The 15,528-nt window shown below is 37.6% G+C and overlaps 1 pseudogene; it reads left to right on the plus strand.

The window, feature by feature from the left end:
• Nucleotides 1-3,767: 3,767 nt before the first annotated feature.
• Nucleotides 3,768-4,582, plus strand: LOC101644910 (annotated as a pseudogene).
• The last annotated feature ends 10,946 nt before the right edge of the window (nt 4,583-15,528 follow it).

Genomic DNA, 15,528 nt, shown 5'->3' on the forward strand with positions numbered 1-15,528 from the left:
GGAAAATGATCGGATTCCGGGAACCCAAGAGGAAAGCGAATTTTGGGAATGATGAGGGAAACAAATGTATAGATGTGCTTTACACAATTGATCTATGTATTGTGACGAATTGTATGAGCCCCAATAAATTGATTAAAAAAAAAAAAAGAATATTTTAATAAACTATGTATGTAGTTGGGAAAAAAAAAAAAACCTTATTTGGGAAAGTAAATTCTAATTTGTTAGTCCAAAATACTTCTGTGGGAAGTGGTTTAATATATATTTTACTAGATTAGGCATGGAGAAATTTGAGGGTTACAGTATTGATATAATAGCAAAAATATTTTTAACAATGTATCTACTTTAATAGGTACTTTGATGAGTAAGTAGTTGGTATGGAGCCTGGTCATTTTGGCTTCACAGGCAATAGAAACAGTGTCTCATAAAACACATCATCTTGCTCACAAGCAGATTTGGATTTCAGGGTCCCAGTTTCTTCCATATCTTCATTCCTTTTCTTCTTGCCAATTATTTTTATAAGCAACATCATTTACCATTTTTAAGGTTTTATGTATTATGATACTGTAATTCCCTGTATTCACTGTGTCATCAAAATAGTGGAGAAATCTTCCAAAGAAAAGTGTAGGAAGTTAAGGACAGAGGTAAACTTTGTGTTCAGGGAATGTGAAAATTTCCTAGAGTTCCTTTCTAGACATCCACCATGATGTTAGTTTTCAGAACAACAAAGCATCAGTTGTGGCAGAAGGACATGGTGTCTAACACACCTCTGTCATTAAACCAATGTGATACTTCCTTTGTGTGTCTCATAAGTGCTTTCTCAATAGTTTTCTCTTGTTGGTATGACTTTTTGTCTGTCCACTAAATATTATAGCCCAGATAAGCTTTAAAAAATGAATTAAATGAAACAGAATTTATTTAAACTTGCTATTATTTCTTCATGGAACATTCATTCATAAGGTCCCTACTATCTAATATCTTCTTTTCTCAAAAAATGTCAGTTTTAGTTAAAAAAAAGTTCTGAATTTTTTTGGAAGGAATGGTATGTATAAGTTGTGCATATTAATATACATATCAGTATTTGCTAGTTCACAAATATTAAAACAAGTTGAGAGTATGTTTTATTTATTGTAATTATATTCAATCATTCTTATCTCCAAGGGTTACTTGAGCAATTGGGCATTTGGCCAGAACAGAGAGAAAAACTTGTCTTTATTAAGTTTAAGGGTGTTCTAATGGGAATGATTTTGTACCTCACAGGCATTGATTTGTTCATTTAATAAGAAAGAATAATTTGGTATTACCAAAACCAAACCAATAATGAGTCAAAATAAAGTGTTTGTCGCTTTATCCTCTAGGGCCCAGGATAATCCCATCCAAGCTAAATGTCAGACCCCTGAATAATGATACACCAAAGGAGAAGGCCTCTGTCTTTTGGAACAGTCTCCTCCTTGTACGGGGAGAGTTTAAGCATCATCAATCTGGAGAAAGCAAAAATGTGTGTGCATGGGGGCAGGGGATCTGAGTAAGTGCTTAAAGATTTTAGCCTTATTTTCTATACTTTCTAATCTGTATATTTTCTTTGAGAGATGCCAAGAATGACACAGCTGCATCCTCTTAAGGCATTTATGTCCATGGAAATGAGGGGGGCTTATAAAGTTTAATTATGGAACTACTTGCAGACACATCTAAATAAGGGGAAACGAGTCTTCTTTAAAAAGGCCTTCTTTAAAACCTTGTGCAAACAAACAAAAAAACCAAACACGTGCTTTTTCAGATGCGAGGATGGCTCCCATTTGAGTCAGGTATAGCAGAAGTCCCTGAGGAGGCAGTTTAGACTGTATCTCCTCAGCTTACCAGTGTTTCCAACGGTAGGTAGTAGGCCTTTGAAACCAATGGGACTAGTTGGAGTCTGGGTCCTGCCACAAAATGATAGTAGGACTTCCACAAATCATTTCATGTCTAATCCCCATTTCCCTAATCTGCATGTGTATTAGCAGGGACTATTCTCTCTGGATTCCCTATGTAAAGCAACTGGGGAAAAGTATCACCAACCTCAGTACTAAAGAATATTTGCCAGATTTTTTTCCAAGTCAAATTTGTTCATTCTTCTGGCAGTGCAAGGTATATTCTTCAACACCCACGTTAGCCTGTATGGAAGGCCATTGAAAATATCATGGCACACCTTCGCCTTCAAAGTGACACCCTTGCTCTTTGTAACATTAAGGAAATATGTTACAGCAGGTGTACCCAAGGCATTGAGTCATATGATCTCTTGACTGCTGTTTCCCTGAGCATGGATTGTAGACCCAAGGAAGATGATGAAATCCTTAACAACTTCCATCTTTTCTTTGTTCACCATGATACCATCTATTGTTCCAATTGTAAGGATTGTTGTTTTCTTTCCATTGAGTTATAATCCATGTAAAGACTGCAGTATTTGATTACCATCCACAAGACCTTCAAGTCCTCTTTGCTTTCAGTAAGAAGGATTGTGTCATTTGCTTATGGCAGGTCAATGATAAGCCTTCCTCTAATCCTGAAGCTAAGGTTTATTCAAATAGTTCAGGTTCTTGGAGTATTTGCTCAGCATACATATTGAATTAGTATTGTGGAAGGATAACTCCTCATTCTGTTTGAATAACTGCCCCCTAGGTCCATGCACAGTTCCTGCATGAACAGAATTGAATATTCTGAAATTCCTCATCAGTGCAGTGTTACTCATAGTTTATTATGATCTACACAGTATAATGCCTTTTTACAATCAATAAATTGCAATCCTAAGAAACAGTTCTACTGTGTTGGGTACTATAGCTATCAGTCTAGCTCAACTAGATGGTTGTGGGGGGATATGCTTTTGTTGGTATTCTTTTTACATTTTACTAATTAAAAAAATAATAATGTGCACATATGAGTGTATAAAATATCTAAAGTTAGAAGTGTAAATGTTTTATTTCTCAATGTTGTTATAAAATTTTTGATGAATGTGGTAGGCAGATCCTAGTTGGAGAAGAGAACATTTCTAAACTGCTAGAAGAAATTATGTCAACTTGCATGTCTATATTCAGCAATCATATCCTTCAGGAAGAAAAGGAAAATAAAGGGATTCTCAACAGCAGAAAAAGTAAGAGAATTCTAGAAGCAATGCAAAAGGAAATTATTCAGCAAGAAAGAAAATTATACCAGGGGAAACTTGAAGCTTCAGGAATGGAGGAATAGAAACAGAAATAGCAAATACATAGGCAAATATAATAAAACATTTCCTTGTTTTAAGTTTCTCATACATACATGTATGTTGATAGCAAAATGTTATCATTATCTTGTGTGTTTTACAATGTTGTTGTTGTTAAGTGCTGTCAAGAGGGCTGACTCATAGCGAATCAATACACTACAGAACAAAATGTGTCTGGTCCTGCACCATTCTCAACAGTATTGCTATGCATGATGTCATTGTAGCAGTCATGTGTCAATCCATTGCATCAAGAGCCATCCTCTTTGTATATGACTGTCTACTTTACTAAACATGATGCCTTTCTCCAGAGATGAGAATATCTTGATGCTATGTCCAAAGTAGGTAAGATGAAGTCTTGCCATTCACATCCCAAGGAGCATTCTGGCTGTACCTCATCCAGCACAGATTTGTTGATTTTTCTGCTAGTGAATGGAACTTTAAATATTCTTAGCCAACACCATAATGCAAATGCACCAATTCTTGGGTTTTGTTATCCATTGAACGGTTTTCATATGCATATGAGGTGACTAAAAATAAAATGGCTAGGGTAAGTCGCACCTCAGTCCTCAAAAAAAACAAAACTCACTCCCATTGAGTTGACTTTGACTCCTAGCCACTGGACAGGTCAGAGTGGAAGTGCCCCAGTCATTTCCAAGACTTAAATCTTTATGGGAGTAGAAAGCCTTGCCTTTCTCTGGAGGAGGAAGGAGCTGCTGGTGGTTTTAAATTGCTGACCTTGAGGTTACAGTCCAAAGAGCAATCCAGGAACCATTACACTGCCAGGGTTCCTTTAGTTCTGAAAGTGATACCTAAATAGATGTAATGCATATGTAAATAATTGCAATATTGCACATTTTATCTAAAGTCATAACATTCAACTCTAAATATAACTTTGTGAAAGAATAAAAAGTCAGGTTACCTTAGACCAATCACAATAAATGACTCCCCCATCGAGGAGTCCCACCCTTACTACCGGGAGATCTACAGCGACCAGAGGTACAAGGTGTGCGACGTGCCTGTGGACCAGCTGCCCTGATCCGAGAGCTTGAAGGACGTCCTGGAGAGACTGCTTCCCTACTGGAATGAAAGGATCACCCGGAGGTGCTGAGCGGCAAAACCATCCTGATTTCTGCACACGGAAACAGCAGCCGAGCGCTCCTGAAGCATCTGGAAGGTATCTCCAATGAAGACATCATCAACATCACCCTCCCCACCGGGGTCCCCATCCTCCTGGAGCTGGATGAGAACCTGCATGCTCTAGGATCTCACCAGTTCCTGGGCAACCAAGAGGCGATCCAAGCAGCCATTAAGAAAGTAGAGGACCAGGGAAAAGTGAAACCTGCTGCCAAATAAAGTCTTCCCCAAGGGGAGGGTGACCTCGTGGGTGCTGAGCTTTCTGCCCGCCGCACCCCTCCCAACTCCCCATCTCTCTCTCGAATTTGCATTTTCCAGAGCTAGGCTTTGGGGTAGAGGTGGTATAGGTAACTTAATTTATCTCCGTCTAAATAATGACTTTAAGATGCCTAAGAGCTTATATCCTAAGACTGAAGAGTTAGTTCTCCTGAAAGCCCTGTGTGGATTAGTTACCAAGCTACGAATGAGTGGGACTTGGTCAATTTTAAAATTTTAAAATTATTTTAACTTGATTTCTCTACATTTTAAAATCCTACTCTAAACTTTTGGGGATATTTCTCCAATTTTCAGCCTTCAAAGTCTGAGAATCTGGTTTGCAGAAGGCTGTGGATGTCAGTGGCATCCCAAGATTCATTGGTGGAACTATAGAGGAAATATGCCTCTAGCCAATTGAGGGATAGGAGGAAAGTGGTTACTAATCAGATTTCAATGGAGAGTGGAGTACAGAAGGTCAAAAGCATAGTCCTGACTTGAACAGATAAAACTTGTCAGAAGATTCTGCCTAGGATGCATGCCAGACCTGATCTGGTTTCCAAATTTTTAGGTATCTGGGGATTGTATTGTTTTGTTTGGTTTTTGACTATACATATTAGGGTGTGTCTCAGAAGTGTTATGTCATTGGGGGTCACCCTCTTAAAATTGCTGTATAGGTTTTTTCAATTTTTGGTGTATGAACCAATGAACATGTTAAGTCAGCAAGTGGAATAAGGTTTTGGCAGAATTGGGGCACAGAGGTGGAGGTGGAGTGAAGGGGTGACAATATCGTGAGGTACATATAGAAAAAATATGTTTGGGAACTGATTGTGGTAGCAATTGTACAATTCTGTTGCATGTTACAGAAATATGGAATTATTTAAGATATGTATTAATTCCAAACAATCAAAAGCATCAAAAAAATCTTGTTTCTAGACTTTTATGAAACTTTTTAAGATTCACACTTCCTTTAGAAATCTATTAAAATTTTAATTTGGCACTATTTACCCAAAGCATTGTTCCTTATACAAGTATCATCTAAGTGCAATACACTAAGTTCATGGATTTTCTGGAACACATAAGAGATATCCATGTTCATTCCCAAACAAGGATTTATAATAACCTGCATCCTAGAATGTCATACTCTAGTACAGGAGACAATGACATAAGAATAAATCTATGTAATTGTCATATGTTGAAAGTTGATGTCATCAGACTTTTCTTCCTCTGAGAAAAGCTAGTGAGTTTCTACTAAGTGGTTCGCCACCACAACAGAAGGAGTCAGACAGGCAAGAGAGCAAGACAAGAGAGTAAGCAAAGATTTAATAAGCAAAGTGCAATTCAATCATGGAGGGAGTCACCTCATGATTTGAGGAAGCTGACATTGCCTTGAGGTGTTACATTGCATTTTATAGAGTTTGGGTGGCAGTACTCCATTGGCTCATCTAACCCCCTTTCCTGCTTCCCTATTGGCCTTTATTTTTGTCTCCTGATTGGTCCTTATTCCAGTATAATGATTCCTCTCATAATCCAAGGTTTATGCACCTCATTATCATGTAGGGCAGTGTTAGTCAGTAAGTTTTCTGGATATAACATCTGGAATGGCAATACCAGGCAATTTGGGATTGAGTCAACCAAATCTCTAGTTGTCTTTTACAGGATTGGTGGAATGGATCAGTTGGGGTGGCATGGGGATGTGTCATCCATACATCCAGTTGGAATGGATCATGTGAGAATTCTAGATAGGTTATTCAGACCTCAGAGGTCCTCCAGCCCTCAAGCTGACCCTGGTAAAAATGCCTTAATTGATAGAGGCCACAAAAAAGCGTGGTTTTCTATATTTTTAAATTTTATGTCACCCTTCTCTTATGCTTCTGGAAAAATAAACTGAAGCAATTATTCAGGCCATCAATATGGCTGCATTTGGTATAGTTAAGTATGTACATTGTTGTGAACTATAAATTCTTCTTTTAGGTGGAGAAACCTCCCAAAAAATGTCTCACAGGTGCCCAGTATGTTCAATGGTCAAAGATATTTCATGTAGTACTATTTCTAATGGCAGAAAGATTTTAAAGGGGTGGGGGGGTTACTATTATTTGGGCATAGGGATATTTAGAAAAAAATTTAAAATTATTTTATTGGGGGCTCGTACAATCTTATCACAATCCATACATACATCCATACATAGAACATATGTACATTTGTTGCCCTCATCATTCTCAAAACATTTGCCTTCTACTTTAGCCCTTAATATCAGCTGCTCATTTCCCCCCTCCCTCCCCACTCCCCCCTCCTTCATGAACCCTCCATAATTCACAATTATTATAGTTTTGTCATAAGGTACACTGTCCGACATTTTCCCCCACCATCTTCTCTGCTGTCCATCCCCCAGGGAGGAGGCTATACGCAGATTGTTGTAATCGGTTCCCCCTTTGTACTTCACATTCCCTCCACCCTCCGGGCATCGCCCCTCTCACCACTGGTCCTAAAGGAGTCATCTGTCCTGGATTCCTTGTGTTGTACTACATGAAATAATGGCACATGACATAATCCCAATTGCAAAAGTTGCCGAGATTAGGAGAATCACTGTCAGAAAAGCAAGCTCTGGAGAAGAAAAGAAAAATCTTACCAGTACCTTTGTAAGAATCAAGAGATCAAGTGTCAAATCACACAGAAGCTTCTTATTAGGAGTGAGGATTAACTAATGGAGTATATCAGGCATAATATTGATACAATTATTCAGGGAAATTCTGTGCAAGAGATGCTGATCTACACAGGAAATCTATAATGCTGTGATCATTTTATATCACCAGAAACTCTACCAGCTTGAACCAAAACAGAGCAGAGTGAGAATGAAAAGGAAAAGGCTGTTCTAATCATACCTAATCAATACTATTGCCATTGAGTTGGTTCCAATCCTTAGAAACCGTATAATAGAACTTCCACTATGGGGGTTTCCAGTTGGTAAATATTTATAAAAGCCAATTGCCTTATCTTTCTCTCATGGAAAGGCTGGTGATAAGCTCAGATCTCTGACTTTTTGTTAGTAATTGAACCCTTCAACCACTGTGCTACAAGAGCTCATAATGAAGATTATAAAACTCCCAATTTCTGTATCAATGAAACAGACTGACAATACTACTCAGTTTCAAACAAGTTTGACCGTACATGAAAAAGGATCACTCATTTGGTTGAGTTACCAGTGAATGGAGCTGAGACACACAAAAGATTATTCTTAGACCTTGAAACTTAAATGGAGTTTGCCCACTTAGATTTCACATTTTCCTAAGAGAGATTGGTGGCCCCTTTTCCTTTTTATTTTTCTTCCTTCTTAAACAAGAATGTCTATGATAGTTTAGCCATGCCTATCCCATTCTTGGAATAGTGGGTTCTCCTTGGGCTGCCAATTGTAAAGTCAGCAGTTCAAACCACCAGCTGCTCTGCAGGACAAAGACAAGTCCTTCTACTCTTATGAAAAGTTACAGTCTCAGAAACTGACAAAGGCAGTTTACTCTATCCTATAGGGACATATGCTGGCATGGAGTGGATGGCAGTAAATGATACCAGCTTTGTGTATTAAGGGTAAACAATTTGATGTCTAGTTTGGCAGGCTCACCCACAAGAAAAAAATTGCTTCAATGCATTATACCATTAGTCTCACTCTTATCTTATTTTGATTATTTACATGTTATAATTTTATAATTTTGAAATGTGAGATTTTGTTCTTGAATTAATTTCGTAACTGGATGAGACGTGGGGGATCTTGAGATGGAGGGAATATATCTTACCTTGAGATGGTGTTATGAATTGACTTGTGCCTTACAAAAGTATGTTATTTGGTTGAGTTGTGATTCTCTTTGGTATTGCTTACAATGATGTGAAGTGGCAATTATGTGATGACCTCCCATGATGTAATCTGATGTGATAGCCAGGTAAAGTGAGAAGCAACACCCTCAATCTCTCATAATCATGATCAGTATTTTGCTGAAGTCTGTTCTACAATACAATTTTTTTTATTTTACAAATCTTAAAGGAGAGAAAATTGCGGAAAGAAAGAGAGACTTCCTAGTATCAAGAAAGAAAAGGCATGAGAAATATAACCCTGGGACCTGGGATACCTGCACTGAGAACCAAGGTAAAGCATATGTTAAGATTTATGGAGCTCTCCAAAGGATGCCAGGCCCACATTCGACCTGTACCAAAACCAACAGACAGGAAAACTTCACCTAGACCTAGCACTCTGAATTTTAATTTCTAACTTCTGTGACAGAATAAATGTCTCTGTTAAAACCATGCAAGTGTAGTATTTATGTTGTAGCAGTATGTGGGGGGAGGTCAGATGCTTACAGACATCCTCCCTGAAGACAGTCACCAGACAAGGGGTGGGCCTGCTCCCTGCTGCTGGGGACAATGGGATAAGGACATGAAGGACACTAAGGAACCACAAAAGCTTAATCATAATTCTTTTTAAAGGTTATGACACTCCGAAGAGAGGGGCTATTTGTTTATATTTTCACAGGCAAAGGAGATAGGTGTATTTCTCTTCAGCCAGCAAGGCCCAGCAGAAAGGAGGGAAGCTGATGTGTGACCTGACCCCCATGCCCTGTTACTGAAGTTATTCAAATCGTCAAGAAGACCCCACAGATTCCTGAGAGTGGCGATTGCTGACTGCTGAGATATTTCTTCCATTGCTGATGCTGTCTAAGAGAAACTCTGGGCCTCTTAGCTAAGCTGAACATTTTATACAATAGTGACTGGGCTATTACTACAAACTGTTGTGTTGCTGAAAGATCAAGATTTTGTACTTGTCAATGCTATAAAGTGATTGGAATGTAACTGATTTCTGGGTAACTCCTTACCTATATAATGTAACATTGTATGATTGGGATTTGATTAAGAAACATTTGCAAGGGTTTAAGGGAAACATTTCATTAGATGTTTATCAGCTTAAAAGGATATTTTCTATACATTCAAAGACAGACTCGAGGCATCTCCTAGCTCTAATGTAATTAAACCATTGGTGAATGGCATGGAAGGATTGGATCCTCGTGCTTGGGTTCAAATTATTTCTCATAGCCTGGGTCACAATTTTTGTCCTGGCTATCACGTGTTGCTTCTGTAGAAAGCTAAGGCGTGTGAAAGAGAATCATACTGCCTCTATGGCACTTTTGGAGTTTGTGCATAAGGCAAACACCATGAGGAGCAGAGAATGGGAAGAGAGTGTTTAAGGATGAATCCTTCATTCTCTCACAAAGGAGCCTGGAAGGCTAGGTTTCTAGTGATAGAGGGGGACCTCCACCCAATCACATTCTCATGATATTGTTCCTCATTTACCCTACATGGTGCTGATCTGAGGTTCTCTGTTACAAGCTCATAGCTGATTTCTGTGTGGCCAACAGCTTTAACTATAAAAGCAGGCATTCCTATTTGGCCCTATTTCTTCCCGCTGTGGTATCCAATCTATCTCATAACTTCCTCCAATAGAAGACGGACATAGGGAGACTTTATCCCCCATGCCTGAATTCAAACTGTTTGCTGTAAGCCTGAATTTTTGGCTATATTAATTGGATCATGAAGTTTTGCCTTGACAGTTTTTGATGTATAGAAAATAACCATGTCGCCCATGTGACTTTTGAATTTTATATATAAAACAAAAGGGGGACTTGTGGCGGGAGGTCAGATGCTTACAGACATCCTCCCTGAAGACAGTCACCAGACCAAGGTATGGGTCTGCTCCCTGCTGCTGGGGACAATGGGCTAAGGCTTTCGACCATTAGCTTAGTTCCTGTAGGTGGGGTTCACACCCTACTGATAAAGGGTCCTATGGAGATCCAGAGAACAGGTTAAAGGAACTCAGTTAAGCTGCCATCCTGTATCTAGGATCCACCCATATTGTCACATGTATACCCCTAACCCCTCCTCTTCTTATTGCATGTATGCCCCTAGACTACCCCCTTCCATTACTTTATAACCTATAGTGCAACCCCTTCCTGTGACATATGTTTTTACCTGTAATCAGTGGGCTTCCATGCCCCCAAAAGGTATATAAGCCTGGGTTAGCTATAGATAACACTCTCTCCCTCTCTCGCCCCCTCACTGTCTCTCTCTCTCTCCATGTGGACCACCAAGTGGGGCTGAGGTGAGCATGCTATTATGAATTGTGTCTGACTCCATTTATTTCTATATTTCTCTTCTATCTCTCATGCTCTCTATAACTTTACTATAATCTTTACTTACTATCCCTGTACAATTGCACCTACCGGACCCGTAATGATGTGCTAGGGGATGGCTTCCCCTTGCAGCAGTACTAGATAACTAAGACAGATATTAAACTAAAAAATCCAGAGTGTGAACTATGGCAGGTTGCATTATGGTTCCCTAAAAGCTTTTACTTTTAATACCTGGAATATATATCATCTATGTGGTTAAAGAAGACCCAAAACATTGTGGATATGAAAGATTGGGATGAAGAGAATGTCCAAGAAAATACTGGTGGCCCCAATATAATTATGAACATCTTGTAAAAAATGTTTTCTATTGGAGGCTCGGAAAAATCTTATCACAATCCATACATACATCCATTGTGTCAAGCACATTTGTACATGTGTTGCCATCATCATTCTCAAAACATTTGCTTTCTAATTGAGCCCTTGGTATCAGCTTCTCATTTTTCCCCTTCCTCCCCGTCACCTAATTATGTTAAACTAGTTTAAAGTATCATTAAATTCTTCTCTATTTTTGCCAATTTTCCATCTATTTTTTCATCATTTTCTGAAATAAGAATTAACAACACCTCCAACTCCCTTTCAGGATTTTCTTATTTCTCCTCCAAATCTGATGTCAGTCTTCATTTCATGATATTTGAATCTTTAGTTTGAGGTGCATACATGCATATTTAAGGTTCCATTTCCTTGATTATTTCATACTTATGTAATATTCTTCTTCATCTCTGATAATCTTCTTTCCTCTGAAGTCTCAACAGTTTATTTCTTAAATAGGCACTCTAGCTTTCTTTTGAATTAATTTTCTTGATATAAATAAATATGAGCACCTTTTTAAAAGGAAGGTGATAAGGTAAATGTTAGAATATGAAGATGGGAAGACAGAGCCAGTTATTTGTTGCTATTAGGTGCCATACAGTTGGTTCTGATTCATAGCCATCCTATGTACAACAGAAGGAAGCATGCCTATTTTCTGAGCCATCCTCAAATTTGTTGTTATTTTTGAGATCATTATTGCAACCACTGTGTCAATCCATCTTGTCTAGGTTCTTCCTCTTCTTTCCTGCCCTGCTACTTTACCAAACATGTTGCCCCTTACCAAGAACAGATCTCCCTGATGACATGTCCAAAGTACATGAGACAAACTCTTGTCACACTCAATTGCAAGGAGCTTTCTAGTTGTCCTTCTTCAAGATAGATCTGTCTAGTCTTCTGTCAGTTCACAGTACCCTCAACCCTCCTCAACAGCACCATGATTCAAATGTATCTCTTCTTCTTCTTCCAAATCCTTATTAAATGCTCACTTTCCCCATCCTTATAAAGTGACTGGAAGTACCATAGCTTGGATCAGGGAACATCTTCCTCCAGGTGACATCACTGTTCTTCAACACTTTCAAGAAATCTTGTAGAACAAATTTCCCAATTCAATGCATCATGTGATTTCTTGGTTGCTACATCCATGAACACTGACTGCAGATCCAAGCAAGAAATCGTTGACAACTTCAAACTCTTCTCCATTTACCATGACACTACCTAATAGGCCAGTTGTAAAGATTTTTGTTTTCTTTACATTGAATTCTAATTCATATTGAAGGCTGCAATGCTGGGTGTTCATCAGCAAGTACTTCAAGTCCTCCTCATTTTTGACAAGCAATGTTGTGTCATCTGCATGTCAAAGGTTGTTAATAAATCTTCCTCAAACCCTGATGCTGCGTTCTTCTTCATATAGTCCAGCACCTCAGATTATTTGCTCAGCATGTAGACTTAGTAAGTATATTTTAAGAGGATACAACTCTGACACCCACATTTCCTAGTTTTAAACTATGCTGTATTCCTTTGTTCTCTTTCAATAACTGTCCCTGGGTTCATGTACCGGTTCCACATAAACACAATGAAGTGTTCTGGATTTCCTATTTTTCTCAAAGCTACCCATAATTTGTTATGATACACATAGTCAGATGTCTTTGTAAAGTCAAAAAGTAACCCTTTTTCTTGTATTCTCCACTTTTAACCAAGACCCATCTGACGTCCATGAGACCTGGCGGATGGATACACATTGAGCTGCCAGGCACAAGCTCAGCAGTGGAAAACCACCAGCTGTTAAAAGGTAGGAAGACTGGCTTCCTACTCCCATAAAAGTTGCAGTCTTGGAAACTCAGTAAAGACAGTTCTACCCTGTCCTGTAGGGGTTCTATGAGTTAGTACAATCTCAATGGCAGTTAAGATTTTTTAATTCTTTTCTGAATCCAGCTTGAGTTTCTGGCAGCTCTTTGTCAATGTACTGCTGCAATTGTTGTTGAATAAACCAAAAATTTAATTCACCTGTATATTATATTAATGATATTGTTCTATAATGTGCACAGTATTTTAGGTCACCATCTCTAAATGGGTACAAATTTGGATGTTTCCAGGCCAAGAATCTGTCTTCCAAATTTATTGCCAGATTTATTGTGTGCTTTCTGTGTTTTATCAATTTTCTGAAACATTTTGATGGGTATTCCATCAATTCCTGAGCCATGTTTTTTACAAGTGTCTTCATTGAAGCTTGGGTTTATTCCTTCAGTACTATCAGACTTGATCATATACTACCTCTTGGAGATGTTTGAATGTCAGCTATTTTTTTTCCTACAGGATTCAGTGACAACGATCATATCTTCTGGTACAATGGCTCTTCTGTTACAATGTCAAAGTTAAATATGCAGTTCTTCCTCTGGCCACGGAGTCAATCCCTACTGAGTGTGACCCTATATAACTGGTAAAAGAATTCTAAAAGATTTTCAGGGCTGTAATCTTTATGAAAGCTGATTGCCACATCTTACTCCTATGGGGCCATTGGCCAGTCTGTACTGCCAACATTACAGTTAGCCCCGGAAAATGCAACCATTGAACCAACTGATTATTTCTATATTCAGGTAAAAAATATAGCTTCTATTTTTGATTGCTCAATATATTCCACTAAAGATTTGTGTTATTTTTTTAATTTTCAAGATTATTCTTTCATTTTCAAAATACTTACTTGTATATGCATAATTGTATTTAACCACTCACAAGTTCTTGTAAACATATTATACATGTTAAACTACCTTGGTTACTTTTCCACTTAAAAGTATATCCTTTGTGATAATGTACATGGATATATTTTAATGTTTTAAGTACCTATATAATAGACCATTTTGTTGGAGTATGAGAGTTTATCCACCCTGTTTCTAGTGATGAATATTTGGATTATTTCCAGTGTTTTATTGTTTCACATAGAGATTCAGTGAATACATTTGTTTATACACTTTTTGGGTATTTTTTGCTATTATCATCTAGAATAGATTACAAACTATTATGCTACTGATTCAAGAAACAAACAAATATGAGTTTGAATTGACTCAATGATGTTGAGTTAATGCTTATTTATATTGGTCTGGGATAAAACTGTCCCATAGGTTATCTTAGGCTGTGATCTTTATAGGAGTAACTTACTCTCTTCTCCTACAGTGTCTGTCATGACTCCCACCTACATACGTTTTTTTGCATACAAGCAATAATGTCATTAAAAATGGAAATAAACATGAAAATAGGAGATAATCATAAACTGGAAAGTCACAGAAAAGGAAATGAGACAGACAATTCATAGATAATAAAATGAAAGTTATTCTTAGTCATATAAAAATGCTCATTTTTACTCATAATAAATCAAAATAGTAACTACACTAAGACCTAAGCTGCACCTCACCCAAGCCATGATAATTTTCAATTTCTTTATGTGCAGGTGAAAGTTGGACAATGAATAAGGAAGACAACAGAAGAATAGATGCATTGGAAGTATAGTGTTGCTTAAGAATATTGAGAGCACTGTGGGTTACCAGAAGAACAAATCATCTATCTTGGATGAAGTATAACAAGAATGGTACTTAGAAGTAAAACTGACTAGACTTAATCTCACATACTTTGGATATGAAAGACTAGTTCCTAATAAAGAGCACTATGATTGACAAAGTTTAAGGCCTGTGAAAAAGAGGCACATCTTTAATGAGATGGGTTGACACAGTACTGCAGCAATGTGTTCAAACATAACAAACTTAAGGATGGCACAAGACCGGACAGTATTTTGCTCTATTGTACATAGGGTTTCTATTAGTAGGAACTCCCCCAATCACACCTAACAACAACTAAAAATAAATTGATATACACTTTCTTATACAACAGAGGAGTTAAAATCTAGAAGTCATAAATTTCTATTGGTCAAACTGGAGAATTAAACATTGTTTCCATTGTTAATGGAAGGGGAATGATAATCATCCTTAGAGAGAAAAAACACAAATATTTAGAAAAAATTATGCTTGTATTTTGAGTCAGTAGTCTAATTATGTAACTAATCTGGGTGAAAAGAATAGTGGCAAAAATACAAAAAGATGCATAAACAAATCAACTTACAGAATCTCCATGTGAAACAATAAAACAGGAAATAACCCATATAATTATCAACAGAGAACCAGTTGAATAAATGTTAATTTGCCAGCAATATGGACTATTATGCAATTGCTTACAGTATTAAGAGATACCCATATACATTATTATAGAAGATATATATTTTTTTGTGATTTTAAGAAACAGAAATTTGTTTTCTCATAGTACATTGTTGTTAGATGCTATAAAGTTAGTTCTGACTCATAGCTACATTACATACAACAAAAAGAAACA

This window comes from Echinops telfairi, unplaced genomic scaffold (assembly GCF_000313985.2).
Source record: "Echinops telfairi isolate 266 unplaced genomic scaffold, ASM31398v2 ScPeMD7_9;HRSCAF=40, whole genome shotgun sequence".
Lineage (NCBI taxonomy): Eukaryota > Metazoa > Chordata > Mammalia > Afrosoricida > Tenrecidae > Echinops > Echinops telfairi.